General features: G+C 43.3%; 1 protein-coding gene across 1 annotated transcript in view; it reads left to right on the top strand.

Moving 5' to 3' along the window:
* Window positions 1-455: 455 nt before the first annotated feature.
* Window positions 456-20201, top strand: part of tsnare1 (T-SNARE Domain Containing 1) — a 126120-nt gene continuing 106374 nt past the window's right edge. The window contains exon 1 of the mRNA XM_031787051.1: window positions 456-562. The gene's annotated coding sequence lies outside the window, so the exon portion shown is untranslated. The remainder of the gene's footprint in view (window positions 563-20201) is intronic.

Genomic DNA, 20201 nt, shown 5'->3' with positions numbered 1-20201 from the left:
TTTCTCTCTGTGAATCTCTCTCTTTCTGTATCCCTCTCTTTCTGTATCTCTGTTTCGCTCTCTCTTTCTCTCTGCAGACTCTCCTTGCTCTAACAGCATTAAGTGGAACACAACACCATTGAACTCACAGAATATATTCCAGATATGAAACAATTCACTGGGAAGAATAGAAGAACACCACATAACCACGTGTTTCCAGTAATAGATTTTTTAAATGTAGTCCATTTCTATTTCCGCATGCAAAATGTATATTACACAAATGACAGACATAGATTACCCATATCAAGAAGCATTAAGAACAATGAATCCACTTTGTTTCATTTGAAATGTTTTAATTTCTATCTCTGCAATTGCTATTGTTCCTTGATTTCCGTAGTCAATTTGCCCCTCTGTACTGCATATCCCAGAGTGCATTTCCCCTGCCTATGCTGTCATATGACAGTGCTGCAGGAGCAGGCGGAAGGTCATGTGATGTTTAAGCCGTAGCTGTCTGGAAGCTGCTGCTAAATTGGAGCTGAATCTCAGAGCACACCACTAACTCTCCCTCTCTTTCCAGAGGAAGGTAATGTGTGGGAAATCCATCCCTCTTTTTCATGCTGTTTTCTTTCGTTATCTGAATAATGCTGCAGTCAGAGACAAAGGGAGTGGAAGGAGAGAGAGAGGGGGGAATGAGGAGGAGGCAGGGACGAGGGGGAAGGGAGGAAGCCATTAAGGATGCTCTTCCGTTGCTGCATCCAGGAAGCAGAACCAGGAAGGACTGAGATTTATTGTAGTTTGTTAGTATGCTATGTGTCTAGCCTGTGTGTGTGTGTGTGTGTGTTTGTTTGTGTGTGTGTGTGTGTGCGTGTGTGTGTGCGTGTGTGTGTGTGTGTGTCAGTCAATATAACATCTGATGCTGATTGCATAGATGGAGGGCGGGAGATGGCGTGATACATATAGGAATAGAAAAATAGATAGATTGTTGGATGTACAGTATATGCTGTTTATCACTCTATCTCTGTCTGTTGTTAAACCACCCTCAGCTCTCTGAATGAGAACACTCAGCCTGCATGGTGCCGGCTTCCGCTACAGGCAGGCAGCCAATCTGCAGTGCTTGATTCTCTCTGTTTATCCATCTCTCAGCCAATTCATTTGCACATAGTTTCCGACTGCCCAATCAGCTCCTTCCCCTGCTACTGATGTGCTTTGAGTTGTCATAGTCGTGGCAAGTCATACGTGGATGAGGTTAACAGGTTTTGTTACGTTTTTATCAAATTATTACACATAATAATACTTTATATTTACTCTGCCACCTTACACACATAATAATACTCCATATTTACACTGCCACCTTACACACATAATAATACTCCATATTTACTCTGCCACCTTACACACATAATAATACTCCATATTTACTCTGCCACCTTACACACATAATAATACTCCATATTTACTCTGCCACCTTACACACATAATAATACTCCATATTTACTCTGCCACCTTACACACATAATAATACTCCATATTTACTCTGCCACCTTACACACATAATAATACTCCATATTTACTCTGCCACCTTACACACATAATAATACTCCATATTTACTCTGCCACCTTACACACATAATAATACTCCATATTTACTCTGCCACCTTACACACATAATAATACTCCATATTTACTCTGCCACCTTACACACATAATAATACTCCATATTTACTCTGCCACATTACTACACGTAATAATACTCCATATTTACTCTGCCACATTACTACACATAATAATACTCCATATTTACTCTGCCACATTACTACACATAATAATACTCCATATTTACTCTGCCACATTACTACACATAATAATACTCTATACGGTGCATTCGAAATGTTCAAAAATGTATTACCCTCATCAATCTACACACAATACCCCATAATGATAAAGCAAAAACAGGTTTTTATACATTTTTGCAAATGTATTTTAAAAAACGTATTACAAATATAACATTTTGTAATGTTACTTATGTTGAGGTATTCAACCTTGAGTCTTCTTGGGTAAGACACTACAAGCTTAGCATACTTGTATTTGGGGAATTTCTCCCATTCTTCTCTGCAAATCCTCTCAAGCTCTGTCAGGTTGGATGGGGAATGTTGCTGCACAACTAATTCCAGGTCTCTCCAGGGATGTTCAAATGTGTTCAAGTCTGTGCTCTGGCTTGGCTACTCATTGACATTCAGAGACTTGTCCCGAAGCCACTCCTGCGTTCTCTTGGCTGTGTACTCATTATCTTGTTGGAAGGTGAACCTTCGCCCCCCCCAGTCGGAGGTCCTGAGCGCTCTGGAGCAGGTTTTCATCAAGGATCTCTCTGTACTTTGCTCCGTTCATCTTTGCCTCAATCCTGACTAGTCTCCCAGTCCCTGCCCCTGAAAAACATCCCCACAGCATGATGCTGCCACCAACATGCTTCACCGTAGGGATGGTTCCAGGTTTCCTCCAGACGTGACGCTTGGCATTCAGGCCAAAGAGTTCAATCTTCGTTTCATCAGATCAGAAAATCTTGTTTCTCATGATCTGAGAGTCTTTAGGTGCGTTTTGGCAAACTCCAAGTGGGCTGTCTTGTGCATTTTAATGAGGAGTAGCTTCCATCTGGCCACCTTACCATAAAGGCCTGATTGGTGGTTCTGCAGAGATGGTTGTCCTTCTGGAAGGTTCTCCCTTCTCCACAGAGGAACTCTGGAGCTCTGTCAAAGTGACCATAGGGTTCTTGGTCACATCCCTTATCAAGGCCCTTCTCCCTCCATTGCTAAGTTTGGCCAATTTAGGTGAAGTCTCCTCCTTCCCTCGAAACATTACATCTTCATTGCTAGGCAGGAAGTTAAGTGGTGTGGGTAATAAACTGTTCCTTCTCCCTTACTCTGACCTGACCTGACCTTGGCCCCCATTCCTCACTAATCCACAGCTCTTACTCTACCATATTACTACACATAACAATACTCTATATTTACTCTACCAAATTACTTATTGAAAACAAAATAGAACAATATGTATTTTTTTTATCACTTTCTCTAAGTTTGAACCATTCTCTCTCTCTCTCTCTCTCTCTCTCTCTCTCTCTCTCTCTCTCTCTCTCTCTCTCTCTCTCTCTCTCTCTCTCTCTCTCTCTCTCTCTCTCTCTCTCTCTCTCTCTCTCTCTCTCTCTCTCTCTCTCTCTCTCTCTCTCGGTGCATCCTATAGATGACTCATCCCCACCTCTCTCTGTCTCAGTCCACCTCTGTAGTGCAGCACTCATTGTGGAGTGTTCATGTAACTACCACTGGAAATGCAGCCTTATCTTCTCACTTAGCTGTAGTGTTTGTAACGCATTCCAGTGAGGGCACGCACTTCGTTATTTATATCCGGTAAAGATCTCCGGTCTCCGTCTTAAATGTTATCGTTTATTTACATAATAGGGTACCTGAGGACTGATTGGAAATGCTGTTTGACTTGTTTGGAAGAAATGTATTGGTAACTTACGGGATTCATTTGTATGCGTTTTGAACTATGGAAACCGGTGGATTACTGAGTCAAGCGCGCCAACAAAACTGATATAAAGAAGGACTTTATCAAACAAAAGGACAATTTGTTATGTAGCTGGGACCCTTGGGATTGCAACCAGATTAAGATCTTCAAAGGTAAGTGATTTATTTTATAGCTATTTCTGACTTTGAAGCCTCTGCTTGGTTGGAAAATGTATGTAAAACTTTGTAAGCGGGGCGCTGTCCTCAGATAATCACATGGTGTGCTTTCGCCGTAAAGCCTTTTTGAAATCTAACAAAGTGGCTGGATTAACAAGAAGTTAAACTTTTCAATAATGTATGACACTTGTGTTTTCATGAATGGTTAATATTATGATTTTTGTCATTTGAATTACAACACCGGATGTTGTCGATGCCAGGCGCTAGCGGCACGCCTATCCCAAAGAGGTTTTATTGTAAATATTTGTATGAACATAACAAGATGCAACAACTGAGACATAAACTGAGACATAAACTGAACAAGTTCCACAGACATGTATGTGACTAACAGAAATGGAATAATGTGTCCCTGAACAAAGGAGGCGTCAAAATTAAAAGCAACAGTCAGTATCTGGTGTGGCCACCAGCTGCATTAAGTACTGCAGTGCATCTCCTCCTCATGGACTGCACCAGATTTGACAGTTCTTGCTGTGAGATGTTACCCCACTCTTCCACCAAGGCACCTGCAAGTTCCCAGACATTTCTTGGGGGAATGGCCCTAGCCCTCACCCTCCGATCCAACAGGTCCCAGACGTGCTCAATGGGATTGAGATCCGGGCTCTTCGCTGGCCATGGCAGAACACATACATTCCTGTCTTGCAGGAAATCACGCACTGAACAAGCAGTATGGCTGGTGCATTGTCATGCTGGAGGGTCATGTCAGGATGAGTCTGCAGGAAGGGTACCACATGAGGGAGGAGGATGTCTTCCCTGTAATGCCACATTGAGATTGCCTGAATGACGACAAGCTCAGTCCGATGATGCTGTGACACACTGCCCCAAACCATGACGGACCCTCCAACTCCAAATTGATCCCGCTCCAGAGTACGATAAATGCGAATCCGACCATCACCCCTAGTGAGACAAAACCGCGACGAGTCAGTGAAGAGCAGTTTTTTCAGTCCTGTCTGGTCCAGTGGCGGTGGGTTTGTGCCCATAGGCGACGTTGTTGCCAGTGATGTCTGGTGAGGACCTGCCTTACAACAGGCCTACAAGCCCTCAGTCCAGCCTCTCTCAGCCTATTGCAGGCAGTCTGAACCCTGATGGAGAGATTGTGCGTTCCTGGTGTAACTCGGGCAGTTGTTGTTGCCATTCTGTACCTGTCCCGTAGGTGTGATCACGTTCACGCAGATGAGTAGGGACCCTGGGCATCTTTATTTTGCTGTTTTTCAAAGTCAGTAGAAAGGCCTCTTTAGTGTCCTAAGTTTTCATACCTGTAGCCTTATTTGCCTACCATCTGTAAGCTGTTAGTGTCTTAACGACCTTTCCACAGATGCTTGTTCATTAATTGTTTATGGTTCATTGAACAAGCACAGGACACAATGTTTAAACACTTTACAATGAAGATCTGTGAAGTTATTGGGATTTTAAAGAATTATCTTTGAAAATCAGGGGCCTGAAAAAAGGATGTTTCTTTTTTTGCTGAGTTTATAATCCCTATTGAGCACTCTGTAGTAATGGCTATTTACTTTTCTCAGAACTAAGCTAAATTATTTCAGCACACCAATGCATTTTTCTCCATGTGATCTAAGTATATGTCTATGTGCTCTTTGTTTTCATGTGTTGTTATAAAGGGAAAGAAAAAGTCAGGTTCAACATCAACGGTGGATGTCACCCATCATTATTGTGCAGACTGCAGGGTTGGAGTACAGCTGCAGGGGGTGTAGGAGCTGTCTGTGGTCCTGATATGGTTAGATTGACTGGCGGTAACTTTGAAAGGTGCTTTCCATGGTTAGAGTCACTGTGCAGACTGTCAGTGGTCCTGGTGTAGTTAGAATGACTGTATAGACCCTGTCTGTGGTCCTGATGTCTCAATAGGTTGACTGGTGGTAACCTGTATAAATGCTGTCCATGGTCCTGGTGAGGTTAAATCACTGTACAGATGCTGCCTGTGGGCCTGATGTGGTCCTTTCTCTGGTGGTGCTGAATGGAAAGTGACAGTGTGCATGTTAGTTAGATGACACATTGGCCACACCTTGTGCTCTGAACAACAATTGCCCCTTAAAAAACAACTTCTCATTTAGAAAATAGCCTGGCATCGACATGAGTCATAGACATTTATTCATAGACATTTATTAACTGTCAAAATTGGCTACAAAGTGTAAATAGGATCATTTTGGTCAAAAAGTCAGTCTTGTCCAAAACAGAGTTTTGTGAGACTTGAGGTCGTGAACGGAATCACAATGTAAATAAAGGTTGGGTTTGTTTCAATCCTGCCCAAATGCCCACAACTGGCAGCACACCAGTAATCATCAATTCAGGATTCATCTGCAGGCGACCCAATAGTAATCCCTGTGGTAAATGTGGGTTGACTTTGGATATCCCTATGGGGCTAGTTAGGGACCATCAGAAAATTACAGAATGTATATGACAATATGTTAAAATTCCAAAATCTCCAAATGTCAATGATTTAAAAACCTAAAACCAATTCAAGTATATAAATTCACATACTAAACTAAACTAAAGGGTGTGCAACATGAAAATATTGTCTCATTTACATTGTGTAATTCTTTGACAGTCCCTAACTATCCCCAAAGATAGGCTATCCAAAGTCAAACCAACTCGATCGCACGCCAGCCGGCTGAAGCTAATTGGCTAAATAATTTGGCTAACGCTTACCAACTGGAACACATGAGACACCCACATCAAACCACACCTTTGAATTCAGTCATGGCCGCTAGCATTTCTTAATCAACCAAATCTAAAACGAGGCCAAATCAGGACCTTTAAATCTGACTCACCTCAAATCAAATGGAATCAGGACATAACCATCCATTGTTTGAAGAATGTGATTGTTTGTGATGCTGTTGCCAACTAATAATCATATCTCAAAGATCAGAGGAGGGAGGAACTCTTGATGATGAACTCTTGAGGTTGTCATTCAGTTATTAATATGCCTGTATTATCAAATGATTCCTAGGTCAACTACTCATTAATTTTCCAGCATTATCATCAAGCACTGTCTGACGGCATCAATTGCTATTCCAAGGTCATTTTCTCCATTACACAGTCAACTTGGTTAGATTGCCCAGGCAGGAAAGTCATCACAATAGTAGTGGAATTAAGGGAGCAAGTTTCAATATATATAAAAAAGGCATGTCATTAAAAACTATTTTTCTGCCAATCGAAAGATTATGTTGAGCCTGAGCTGGGGTGAGATGGTCAGATGGGATGGTAATTGCTATGATTGCATACTGTAAGTAAGTGACTGAATCCTGGGGGGTAATTGAGGCCCCATTGTGAAGGAAGGAGACAAATGGAGGAGTAGGCCATGGCTGTGGATTTACTAATTTGTGGATCAAGACGGACAAGGGTTTGTGGCCATCTCCAATTCCCAATAACAAGGCCAGTGGTCTGTGATGTGTGAGTAATGGCTGGACAGAGGGTTAGATATCATTTAAAATAATCCGTTCTCATGTGATCCCAGATATACTCCGATACAAGAGAAGCCGACTAAAGGGTTGAATGGACAATTAAATGTCTGCTGGATGCCTCCCGGGTGGCGCAGTGGTTAAGGGCGCTGTACTGCAGCGCCAGCTGTACCATCAGAGTCCCTGGGTTCGCGCCCAGGCTCTGTCGTAACCGGCCGCGACCGGGAGGTCCGTGGGGCGACGCACAATTGGCCTAGCGTCGTCCGGGTTAGGGAGGGCTTGGTCTCATCGCGCACCAGCGACTCCTGTGGCGGGCCGGGCGCAGTGCGTGCTAACCAAGGTTGCCAGGTGCACGGTGGTGCGGCTGGCTTCCGGGTTGGATGCGCGCTGTGTTAAGAAGCAGTACGGCTGGTTGGGTTGTGTATCGGAGGACGCATGACTTTCAACCTTCGTCTCTCCCGAGCACGTACGGGAGTTGTAGTGATGAGACAAGATAGTAGCTACTACAACAATTGGATACCACGAAATTGGGGAGAAAAAAAGGGTAAAATAATTTTCTGCTGGTATGCCAATGTTCTCTCAGATGACACAGAGACTGGGTCAGGCAAATCAAATGCCCAGTGTATGTGTCAAATGGGAGACAGACTATAACAAACCTCCATAAAAGCACCAATTTTGGTGTTCCAGCTTGGCTGCTTTCTACAATTTTTCTCTTTTTTTTTTTAAACCTGAGAATAAACTCTCATGGTGAAAACCAAGTAGTTATTTTTATGTGGCAACCTATCACGGGGAACACTTTAGGGCTTGGGCCACTTTTCATTTTATTATAACACACATTCTAAACTTCATTGGTCTAGTTTTTGAGCCGTTTGGATTCTGCAGATTCCACCAGTGTAATATCAACATTAAGACTTCAACTGTAAATACATACACGTAGTAAATGTACACCATATGTTATTTTATTGTCTATTCTAATAAAATAAAATACAATTTATTTATATAGCCCTTCGTACATCAGGTGATATCTCAAAGTGCTGTACAGAAACCCAGCCTAAAACCCCAAACAGCAAGCAATGCAGGTGTAGAAGCACGGAAAGAGAAAAAAACATCCCGTTACTTGATGTCGAAGGTTTTATCGTATTCTGCCCCTCTTCTGGCTACATACTTTGTCAATTGGAGGACCTTATTGATCATATCAGATTAGTTAAGTAATTGATTGTTACTGGTTATTAACCTCTCAGAACTCTGGGCCCGGCTAGCGCAGACGGAGGACAGACCCTAATTATTCACCAATGGCAGCCAGACGCTAATGAAATTAGTTCCTGGTTCTGCCTCACAACTCTGTTCGTTCCAGGAAGTATTGGCAAGGGCAATGAGATGCCAGAGTTTACTATGCTGGAGAAGGAAAGAAAACATCCAGAAAAAATGAGCAGGAGAAATTGATGATCTATTAATAAAGTGTGTGTTGGTGTGTAGACCTATGTGTGTACATGGGTCAGAAAATTAGACACACAATTAGTGTGGTTAAAATATGTAAAAAAACAAAGAAAAAAACAGTTATGTTCCATCACACACTACATATCACAACACAGATATTGATTTAAATTAAAACAACCATCTATTATGTTAGTCGAAATGTAACGTTTTTTTGTTTAGAGCAGAATAATTCTCCATTTGTGGAAGCAACACATTGCACATATTTTGATGCCTGCTACCTTTGGGTATTTGTCATGATTATTATGACTCACAAACACACTGCAGATGGATAGTTACCACCATCTGCTATGAAGCGTCAGAGTCAAGATTCCAGAAAACTGTCACCCTGACCCAATGTATGCATTCACGTCCCTCGCCAGCATGAGAATTATGATACATTATGTCACACTTACAGTATGGCACTATACACAGCTTGAGCCTCAGTTTGAAAGTCCACAAGTGCGCGTGCCCAGATGACTGAGGTGTTTTCTGTGTTGATGAATGTCATTGCTGCAGGGTTGTGATTATCTTGTCAGAACCAATAAGTCCCAGCCATGTCTATTGGGCTTTGTTTACACAGGTAGCCCAATTCTGATCTTGTTTTCACTAATTAGTATTTTAACCAATCCGATCAGCTCTGAAAACGATATGATGTGAAAATATCTGATTTTATTGGTCAAAAGACCAGTTAGTGGGAAAAATATCAGATTTTGGCTGCCTGTGTATACACAGCCTTATAGTTGCCAATTTTGTTGTATTTTTCTGAAATTTCCTTTTATCTCTTGATGGTTGACTATAGTCCTAATGATTCTGCTTCATGTACTGTGATACATCTTCTCACACACATTATTCATTGTTCAATAGTATTTCAAATGTTTTTGCCATAGACATTAAGCATGTGCAGCCATGTGCGTGCATGTGTGTTCCCCTCTTCTCTTTCTGGGGGTTGTGTAGCCATGGTGATGCTGTGAGGGATCCAGGAAACAGACAGCCACAGGGTGAAGCATATGTGGCAGGCAAAGAGAGAGGCACCAGAAGGCCACAGTGTGGATGTCCAGTTGGCCATCTGCTCCCCTCCCCAGCAAGGGTCAGGAAGCCCCACAACCACAGAGGAAGAGGCTGCCTCTCCTAATGCCAAGCCCAGAACAGCCGTCCTCCCCTGGGAAGAAGACTCCCACAGGTCTCCCAGACACAGAGCCAAGGATGAGCCATGTAGGCTGGCAGCACTGGCAGTGGGACTCAGTCAGGCAGGCCTCCCATAGACAGCCATTGATGCATGGCAATGATGGCATCCCTTCATGCAGGGTGTTTGTTTCTCTGCAGTAGGGTAGGAGGGTAAGGAAGGGGGAGCCACAGTCGTGTTTGGTTCATCTGCCAAATACCATTACTCTTCCTCAAGGCAGGCCAAGTCGACAAGCTGCTCCACCACGGACAAATCTGGGACCACGAAACGGCACGACTGGCTTTATCCAGAGGACGTTTTAGGACACATATTAGTATTCAGGTGCTAATGTTTTACCAGAGACATGAGAATTAAAATGTATGAAAAGCAATTCCTAGAAAATGATTTTAGAGCAGATCTGCATATTTTCTTTCTTTGTTTTTTGGCAAGGGAATTATTTGGACTTTCGGTCAGTTTGCAGTAGGCTGATCTCACTTTGTCTGTCTGTCTGTCTGTCTGTCTGTCTGTCTGTCTGTCTCTCTTTCTCTCTCTCTCTCACATACACACATACACACACACACACACACACACTGTGGGTGCAGCTGGTCTAATGAAATATGCCAGCACACCCTTCCATTTGTCACTGAGCCGTGGGCTTGTGTGAGCACTCGGGGTGTGTGTGTGTATGTGTCTGTGTGTTGTGTGTGTGTGTAGAGTGGTGGCCAGCTTGGGGGTCAGAGTCTTGGTCTGCCTCTCTGTTGACTTGGACGTCTGCTCGCCTCCTTTCCATCGCCCCGGGAGATTAGGTTTCACCAGCTGGATGTGTACTGTTAGCCCCAGAACACACTCCTCAGTTTGTTAGACAAAAACTTGCCTCTCAGAAATGAAATAATTTAGTTTAGATGCTTTAACTTTTATTCTTAATCTTAATTGGTGTTCTAAATTGGTGTTCTAAATTGGTGTTCTAAAATGTCATCATGTGACTCTGACATATCGGTGTTGAATTCTGGGGGTTTCTGTATGACAGGGACACTGTGATAAAATGATGTATAAAGTGGGAAGGTTGTGCTTTTCACCTTTTCTTTTTTCCAGAATACTTAGTTTAAAAAGAGGTCTGATAAAGTATTTTCTCTGTAGTCCTTTATGAGCGCAGATTAACGAGAGGGGGTTTGTAGAATAATGAACCATTTCCCTTCAGGACCATCACACACACACACACACACACACACACACACAGACACACACACACACACACACAGAGACTATTTGTCTTCTCCTCATCCTCATTGACAATCCAATCAAACAAGTGCAGAGAGGACCACCTCTTAAGTCCTCTCAAACAAATGAAACTGTCATGGTCCTTCACCCCCTCTGTTCTCTATTGGCTGTGAAGGTCGCCCTTCATTCATGAATTTATGTTATTTGACAACTTATTGTAAATCATAACTAGACGATGAACTGACGTCTGTGCTCCCCTCAAAAATAAAAGTTGTCACCTGCAATTTCCATGTTGGACAATACAACAACAAATCGCAATTGATTGATCAATCAATCATTTGTCTGTGCAGTGCAATAAATCATGTGATCCTGACCTGTATACCTACTCGTATAAACAGATTGAAGATTCAAAGATTCTCTTTAAAGTGCTCTCATAATCATTGCATGCTATTTGCCCACCCTATCACAACATAACTACACTATAATGTATGCGTGAGTAGAAGATTCTCTAACAAATTATTTTAGCAGGAAATAAAACCACTCTCAAATTAGCACTTTGTTGAATACATTTAGGGAACAAAGGCTGAAAAACAGCAATTGTTTTCTTTAGGAAGACAGACACTGTAGTTAAAAGTAAGTAGCTTTGCAGTGCTGCTTAAATCATTGGTACGGCCTCCTTCACACTGTCTTGTTGTAATCTCTCAGCTTTCCTTTCTAGTGGTAAATGAAATGATGCTGCTTCAGTCAGTGCATTGCCATAGACACCTCACCCAGCCCAACTTTACTTAAATAAAGGTGTCTTCTTCAGCGTATTAAGGCTGCTGCCAGAACCACTGTCTCTATGATTTCCATGACCAATTAAGCAGTTTGGCCAATTAGTGAGGGGAGAGAGCTGTCCTGTGACTGGGGACTAATAACCCTTTTCTCCCCTGTGGGTGCCTGGCGCGATCCGCCCAGGTAGCAGAGCAGACTAGACGGCCAACTCATCACTGTGGAAACTCATAACACCTCAGTGGTTATAGTAACGGGAGATTTATTTCAGACGCTTCTGTAATACAGGTGGTTTGTTGAAATCCCACTCGCAGTAAACCTTGCCTGAGAACTGATGACTTGCGTTCGCTCCAAAGCCAATGTCTAGTTTTTAGCACAGTGACCTAACACATTCACGTGCCGAGCAGAAGACTCAGGTTCCAAATAATTTGCAAATAAATTCATTAAAAATCATACAATGTGATTTTCGGGATTTTTTTTCTCATTTTGTCTGTCATAGTTGAAGTGTACCTATGATGAAAATCACTGGCCTCTCTCATCTTTTTAAGTGGGAGAACTTGCACAATTGGTGGCTGATTAAATACTTGTTTCCCCCACTGTATTTTTTTATATGTATACATGTGTGTATGTATATGGGTATATATATTTATCCCAAAAATATATGGGGGATTGGAAATGATGCAGACAATTACATTGATGGAACCAATATTCTTTCCGCGATATTTAGCTGATCCACCCCTTAAAAAAAAACAGTTGGAATGGAGGCACTCCGTTACATCCAGGGAGTGTTGATCCTCCTCCAGTATAGGCTGTGTGAACGGGGCTTTAGTGCACTTTGATGGATTTAACCCTTCCTCCTAACCCTCTCCTCTTGAGAGACACAGCTAAGCCCATTGGTGAAGCTCTATGTTTGGTATTTGATATACACATGCTGGTAGACACAGACAGAGATCAACATGCCTGTGAGTGTGATGCGTGTGAAGCCTAGATCACTCCTCGGTCTCTGTGCTGTGTGTGTGTCTTGGCCAGCTTGTCTGCTTGTGTTTGGATCCCCAGGGCCAGCACTGTGACAGAGAACAAACAGAGATAACACTACCTCTGTGGGCTCCAGCTCCACACAAAGACAGCTCCCCCTCCTTTAGTCCTTTATTTTATCCCCTCATCCACCGATCTGGAGATCAGAATGGGGTGATAATAGGGGGGTCGACCGCGGGGGTGAACACCTGAGAGGGAGGGAGGGAGATAGTGTCAGGTTCACTGTTTGTTTGTTGCCACTTTGTTATCATTAACCAGCTTGTTTTAGGACGGGGTGGGTGTGTGTGTTTCATTTTGCTAGACTGCATGTCAGACTTGCAAACATATTTCCGAACATAAGCAAGCATTTAAAGTTAAATGGGTTCTCACACACAAAATGCATATCAGCCAATTAAAATGTACTTACATGTGACCAAATGCTAAATTGTAGCTCGTCCCATCAGATAACGTGGTACAAGTTAGCCTTTGGCTAACTTCAACAGGTGGCACCGATTATATCCTGGCACAAGTCAATCAGCCAATTAAAATCGTTGAAGTAGTTGGACGCTTTCCAACATTTGTTCATGGATGGGCAGCCTGCCCAACAGCATGTTCTGATCATCAAAGCAACTATCATGTGTATTTCACTGACTGGTCAAATTGCTCTCTGTGTAAAGTGCCTATTCCATGTAATTGTCGCAGATTGTGGCGAGGGTTCAAATCTCACCCCCCCCCTCCCTTTTGAAATGAGAATTTACATGTAGTGTGCAGTGCTCGACTTGGACTTAAATAGGTACCAGTACTTATGTTGGGTGCCGGTAGGGTTTATATTTAGGTATAGGAACTGTACAATACTTTTGAGCTAATATTTTACAAGAGGTGCACGGTTAAAGTGCACTATCAATTGCGAGTCAACCGCTTTAGCAGTGTGTGCCATGAGAAGCGATGGACAACGATAGCCTACATACAGTTGAAGTCAGAAGTTTACAAACAACTTAGCCAAATACATTTAAACTCAGTTCTTCACAATTCCTGACATTTAATCCAAAGAAAAATTCCCTGTCTTAGGTCAGTTAGGATCACCACTTTATTTTCATGTGAAATGTCAGGATAATAGTAGAGAGAATGATTCATTTAAGCTTTTATTTATTTTATCACATTTCCAGTGGGTCAGAAGTTACCATACACTCAATTAGTATTTGGTAGCATTGCCTTTAAATTGTATAACTTGGGTCAAATGTTTCGGGTAGCCTTCCACAAGCTTCCCACAGTAAGTTGGGTGAATTTTGGCCCATTCCTCCTGACAGAGCTGATGTAACTGAGTTTGTTGTCCTCCTTGCTGGCACACGCGTTTTCAGTTCTGCCCACAACATTTCTATGGGATTGAGGTCATGGCTTTGTGATGGCCACTCCAATATCTTGACTTGTTGTTAAGCCATTTTGCCACAACTTTAGAAGAATGCTTGGGGTCATTGTTCATTTGGAAGACCAATTTGCGACCAAGCTTTAACTTCCTGACTGATGTCTTGAGATGTTGCTTCAATATATCCACAGAATTTCCCCTCCTGATGATGCCATCTATTTTGTGAAGTGCACCAGTCCCTCCTGCAGCAAAGCACCCCCACAACATGATGCTGCCATTCCCCGTGATTCACGGTTGAGATGGTGTTCTTTGGCTTGCAAGCCTACCCCTTTTTCCTCCAAACATAACGATGGATATTCTGGCCAAACAGTTCTATTTTTGTTTCATCAGACCAGAGGATATTTCTCCAAAAAAGTACGATCTTTGTCCCCATGTGCAGTTTCAAACCATAGTCTTTTTTTATGGTGGTTTTGGAGCAGTGGCTTCTTCCTTGCTGAGCGGCCTTTCAGGTTATGTCGATATAGGACTCGTTTTACTGTGGATGTAGATACTTTTGTACCTGTTTCCTCCAGCATCTTCACAAGGTCCTTTGCTGTTGGTCTGGGATCGATTTGCAGTTTTCGCAGCAAAGTTTGTTCATCTCTAGGAGACAGAACGCGTCTCCTTCCTGAGCAGTATGACGGCTGCGTGGCCCCATGGTGTTTATACTTGCGTACTATTGTTTGTACAGATGAACATGGTACCTTCAGTCATTTGGAAATTGCTCCCAAGGATGAACCAGACTTGGCTGATTTCTTTTGATTTTCCCATGACGTCAAGCAAAGAGGCACTGAGTTTGAAGGTAGGCCTTGAAATACATCCACAGGTATACCTCCAATTGAGTCAAATGATACTTCTAAAGCCATGACATCATTTTCTGTAATTTTCCAAGCTGTTTAAAGGCACAGTCAACTTAGTGTATGACATTTTCAGACCCACTGGAATTGTGATACAATGAATTATAAGTTAAATAAACTGTCTGTAAACAATTGCTGGAAAAATGACTTATGTCATGCACAAAGTAGATGTCCTAACCGACTTACCAAAACTATAGTTTGTTAACATGAAATTTGTGGAGTGGTTGAAAAACGAGTTTTGATGACTCTAGCCTAAGTGTATGTAAACTTCCGACTTCAACTGTAGCTGCTTTTTGACAAATCTATAAGGCTCTTCAGGTTTCTTTTTTACAATGTATGATAAACTTACACGTTTTAAGGACCTCGTTTATATTTTTCACATAATAGTACATGGATGTGTGTGAAACTGATGAGGACACGGGGAAGGTCTGAGGTACAGGAAAACACATGAGAAAAAATTCACCTTGATAATAATAAAACATTGCATGCGTATCATTTCATTTGCATAGTGGCATAGAGCAGTAGAGTAGAAATGTTAGAGAAGTTGCACACATGGGGAAAATGTTTATTCCATGCAAATCTAAATTTTATTTATTTTATTTATTTATTTCATCCTTTATTTAACCAGGTAGGCAAGTTGAGAACAAGTTCTCATTTACAATTGCGACCTGGCCAAGATAAAGCAAAGGAGTTCGACACATACAACGACACAGAGTTACACATGAAGTAAAACAAACATACAGTCAATAATACAGTTTAAACAAGTCTATATACAATGTGAGCAAATGAGGTGAGAAAAGGGAGGTAAAGGCAAAAAAGGCCATGGTGGCAAAGTAAATACAATATAGCAAGTAAAACACTGGAATGGTAGATTTGCAGTGAAAGTAGAAATAAAAATAACGGGATGCAAAGGAGCAAAATAAATAAATAAATAAAATAAATACAGTAGGGGGAGAGGTAATTGTTTGGGCTAAATTATAGGTGGGCTATGTACAGGTGCAGTAATCTGTGAGCTGTTCTGACAGTTGGTGCTTAAAGCTAGTGAGGAGGATAAGTGTTTCCAGTTTCAGAGATTTTTGTAGTTTGTTCCAGTCATTGGCAGCAGAGAACTGGAAGGAGAGGCGGCCAAAGGAAAAATTGGTTTTGGGGGTGACCAGAGAGATATACCTGCTGGAGCGTGTGCTACAGGTGGGTGATGCTATGGTGACCAGCGAGCTGAGATAAGGGGGGACTTTAGATGACATGGAGCCAGTGGGTTGGGCGACGAGTATGAAGCGAGGGCCAGCCAACGAGAGCGTACAGGTCGCAATGGTGGGTAGTATATGGGGCTTTGGTAACAAATGGATTGCACTGTGATAGACTGCATCCAATTTGTTGAGTAGGGTATTGGAGGCTATTTTGTAAATGACATCGCCGAAGTCGAGGATTGGTAGGATGGTCAGTTTTACAAGGGTATGTTTGGCAGCATGAGTGAAGGATGCTTTGTTGCGAAATAGGAAGCCAATTCTAGATTTAACTTTGGATTGGAGATGGTTGATGTGGGTCTGGAAGGAATGACTGAAGACTTTGGCATAATCTTGTCACATTCTGACCTTAGTTCCTTTTTTTATTTATTTTAGTTGGTCAGGGCGTGAGTTGGGGTGGGCATTCTATGTTGTTTATCTATGTTTTGTTCTGTTGTTATATTTCTATGTGTTTGGCCCAGTATGGTTCTCAATCAGAGGCGTTTCTCTGATTGGGAGCCATATTTAATTAGCCTGTTTTCTATTGTGTTTTGTGGGTGGTTGTATCCTGTGTTAGTGTTTTCACCATACGGGACTGTTTTGGTTGTTTGTTTGTACTTTTGTTATTTTGTTCAGTGTTCTGTTGATTTGATGAAATATATCATTATGGACACTTACCACCCTGCACATTGGTCTGATCCTTGCTACCTCTCCTCTGAAGAAGAGGAATTCCGTTACAGAACCACCCACCACTCAAGGACCAAGCAGCGTGGTGACGGGCAGCAGCAGCAATCTCAGGACTCCTGGACATGGGGGGAGATTCTGGACGGCAAGGGACCCTGGGCACAGGCTGGAGAATATCGCAGCGAAGGCAGCGAAAGCCGAGAGGCGGTGGTATGAGGAGGCAGCACGGCAGCGCAGTTGGAAGCCCGAGAGACTGCCCCAAAAATGTATTGGGGGTGGCACATGGGGAGTGTTGCGAAGTCAGGTAGGAGACCTGCGCCAACTCCCCGTGCTTACTGTGGAGAGAGAGGGACCGGGCAGGCACCGTCTTATGCCGTGAGGCGCCCGGTGCGCAGGCATAGCCCGGTGCGGTACATAGCAGCGCTTCGTATCGGCCGGGCTAGAGTGGGCATCGAGCCAGGTGCCATGAAGCCCGCTCAGAGCATCTGGTCTCCAGTGCGTCTCCTCGGGCCGGGGGACATGGCACCAGCCCTACGCATGGTGTCCCCGGTTCACCAGCACAGCGCGGACTATTCCACCTCGCCGCAATGGCCTGGCTACGGGGAGCATTCAGCCAGGTAGGGTTTTGCAAGCTCGGTGGTCGAGACCGCCAGTGCGCCTTCACGGTCCTGTCTATCCGGTGCCACCTCCACGCACCAGCCCTCCAGTGGCAGCCCCCCGCACCAGGCTGTCTCTCCGTCTCCTCCATTCAGGTGCTCCCAGTCAGGAGCTGCCAGAGTCTCCCTCCAGTCCGGATCTGCCAGAGTCTCCCTCCAGTCCGGATATGCCAGAGTCTCCCACCAGTCCGGATCTGCCAGTGCCGCCCGTCAGTCCAGAGGTGCCGCTCACTCTAGACTCGACCACCAGTCCAGTGGCGTCCTCTAGTGCAGGGTCAGTGGTGAGGTTTCCCGCTCCAGAGACATTACGTAAGTGGGCTGAGTTAGAAGTGGAGCGGGGTCCACGTCCCTCACCAGAACCGCCACCGCAGAGATATGCCCACCCAGACCCTCCCATATAGGCTTTGGGGGGTGGGGTGGGGGAGGGGTACTGTCACGCCCTGACCTTAGTATTCTTTGTGGGTGTGACATGGGTGATTATATGTTTATGGGGTTGTGACCAGTCTAGGGGTTTTGTATGTCTATGGTTGCCTAGATTGGTTCTCAATTAGAGGCAGCTGGTTATTGTTGTCTCTGATTGGGAACCATATTTAGGCAGCCATATTCCTTGAGAATTTCGTGGGTGATTATCTATGTCCATGGATGTTGCATGTTTGCACTCTGTGTTGAGCGGTCACGTTTGTTTTGTTATTTTGTTTGTTTAGTGTACTTCGTATTATTTTGTCTTACATTAAAATAATGTATTCACATCACGCTGCGCTTTGGTCCTCCGATTCTTACTACTCCTCCTCGTGAGAGGAGGAGGAAGAAGAGCGTGACAAATCTTTTTGAATGCTGCGTTCAAAACAACTGGGAACTTGGAGTTTGGAACTGGAAAATTCCTACTTACAACTTCAGTGCATTCAAGACAACTGGGAACTTGGGAAAAAAACTAGTACCGACTGGGCAAATTCATTTTGAATGGTCATCCAACTCGGAATTCAAAGGCTGAGACTCAGGTGCCTTTATAACCTGAAAATCAACGACGTAATGATTTGACTTCGTTTTTTCCCTGAGTTTCCAGTTGTCTTGAAAGCACTATAACACTGCACATACTATAAAAATGACAGGCTACTTTGACACTGACAAACGTAGAATTAACAAAGAGGCAACTCAAATGAACTTTTTGATAGCTTTAATTATCAAATTTAAAATAATTTTTCATGCCAAAATAGTTACCGGATCCAGCCAAATCGGTTCCGGAACCAAACAGTCCAAAACCGATAGGTGTCGGATCCTGTTTCGGTAGGATCCAGCTCAAATTAAGCACTGTATGGCCCCCATATATCTAAGCTTTGTGTTTTAATAAGGAGTCACATAATGGGACCATATTTTTGATTGTCTCGTCATCATTCAAGAGACTGTTTATAAGCCTGTTAAATAACGTGTGTGTGTGTGTGTGTGTGTGTTGCTGTGATAACAGGTGCTGGTGATCGGTGGGGGGGATGGATATTATTTTGGGAATAGAATGGGGTGATTTATCTCAATAATGAGTATTGTTATGTGACAGGGCGATTCCACTGTCCATAGAGGTTTTTCTTGCTTTTCTTTTTTCCTCTTTCTTTTGTTGTTAGAGACTCAGTTTGTTGGCCTTAGGTCTTTTTTATGGAATGGACAGAAAGAGAAAGAGAGATGGAAGAGAGAAAGTGAGAGCTTTAGCAAAACACATGAGCAATCCTACTGTTTGGCTGCTTCAGCTGAAGGTGAGGATAAGGAAGATGCGGGTAAAGAAGCGCAACACTTTACTTTCTCAGACCTGACTGTCCTTATTGATGTCTGAGAACACATCACCATAGACACAAGGACCTGACTGTCCTCATTGATGTCTGAGAACACATCACCATAGACACAAGGACCTGACTGTCCTCATTGATGTCTGAGAACACATCACCATAGACACAAGGACCTGACTGTCCTCATTGATGTCTGAGAACACAACACCATAGACACAAGGACCTGACTGTCCTTATTGATGTCTGAAAACACAACACCACAGACACAAGGACCTGACTGTCCTCATTGATGTCTGAAAACACAACACCATAGACACAAGGACCTGACTGTCCTCATTGATGTCTGAGAACACAACACCATAGACACAAGGACCTGACTGTCCTCATTGATGTCTGAGAACACAACACCATAGACACAAGGACCTGACTGTCCTCATTGATGTCTGAAAACACAACAACATAGACCGAAGGACCTGACTGTCCTCATTGATGTCTGAGAACACAACAACATAGACACAAGGACCTGACTGTCCTCATTGATGTCTGAGAACACAACAACATAGACCGAAGGACCTGACTGTCCTATTGATGTCTGAGAACACAACACCATAGACACAAGGACCTGACTGTCCTCATTGATGTCTGAAAACACAACACCATAGACACAAGGACCTGACTGTCCTCATTGATGTCTGAGAACACAACAACATAGACACAAGGACCTGACTGTCCTCATTGATGTCTGAAAACACAACACCATAGACACAAGGACCTGACTGTCCTCATTGATGTCTGAGAACACAACACCATAGACACAAGGACCTGACTGTCCTCATTGATGTC

Source organism: Oncorhynchus kisutch, linkage group LG13 (genome assembly GCF_002021735.2).
Source record: "Oncorhynchus kisutch isolate 150728-3 linkage group LG13, Okis_V2, whole genome shotgun sequence".
Classification (NCBI taxonomy): Eukaryota; Metazoa; Chordata; class Actinopteri; order Salmoniformes; family Salmonidae; genus Oncorhynchus; species Oncorhynchus kisutch.
This window is presented reverse-complemented; position numbering and strand designations above follow the sequence as displayed.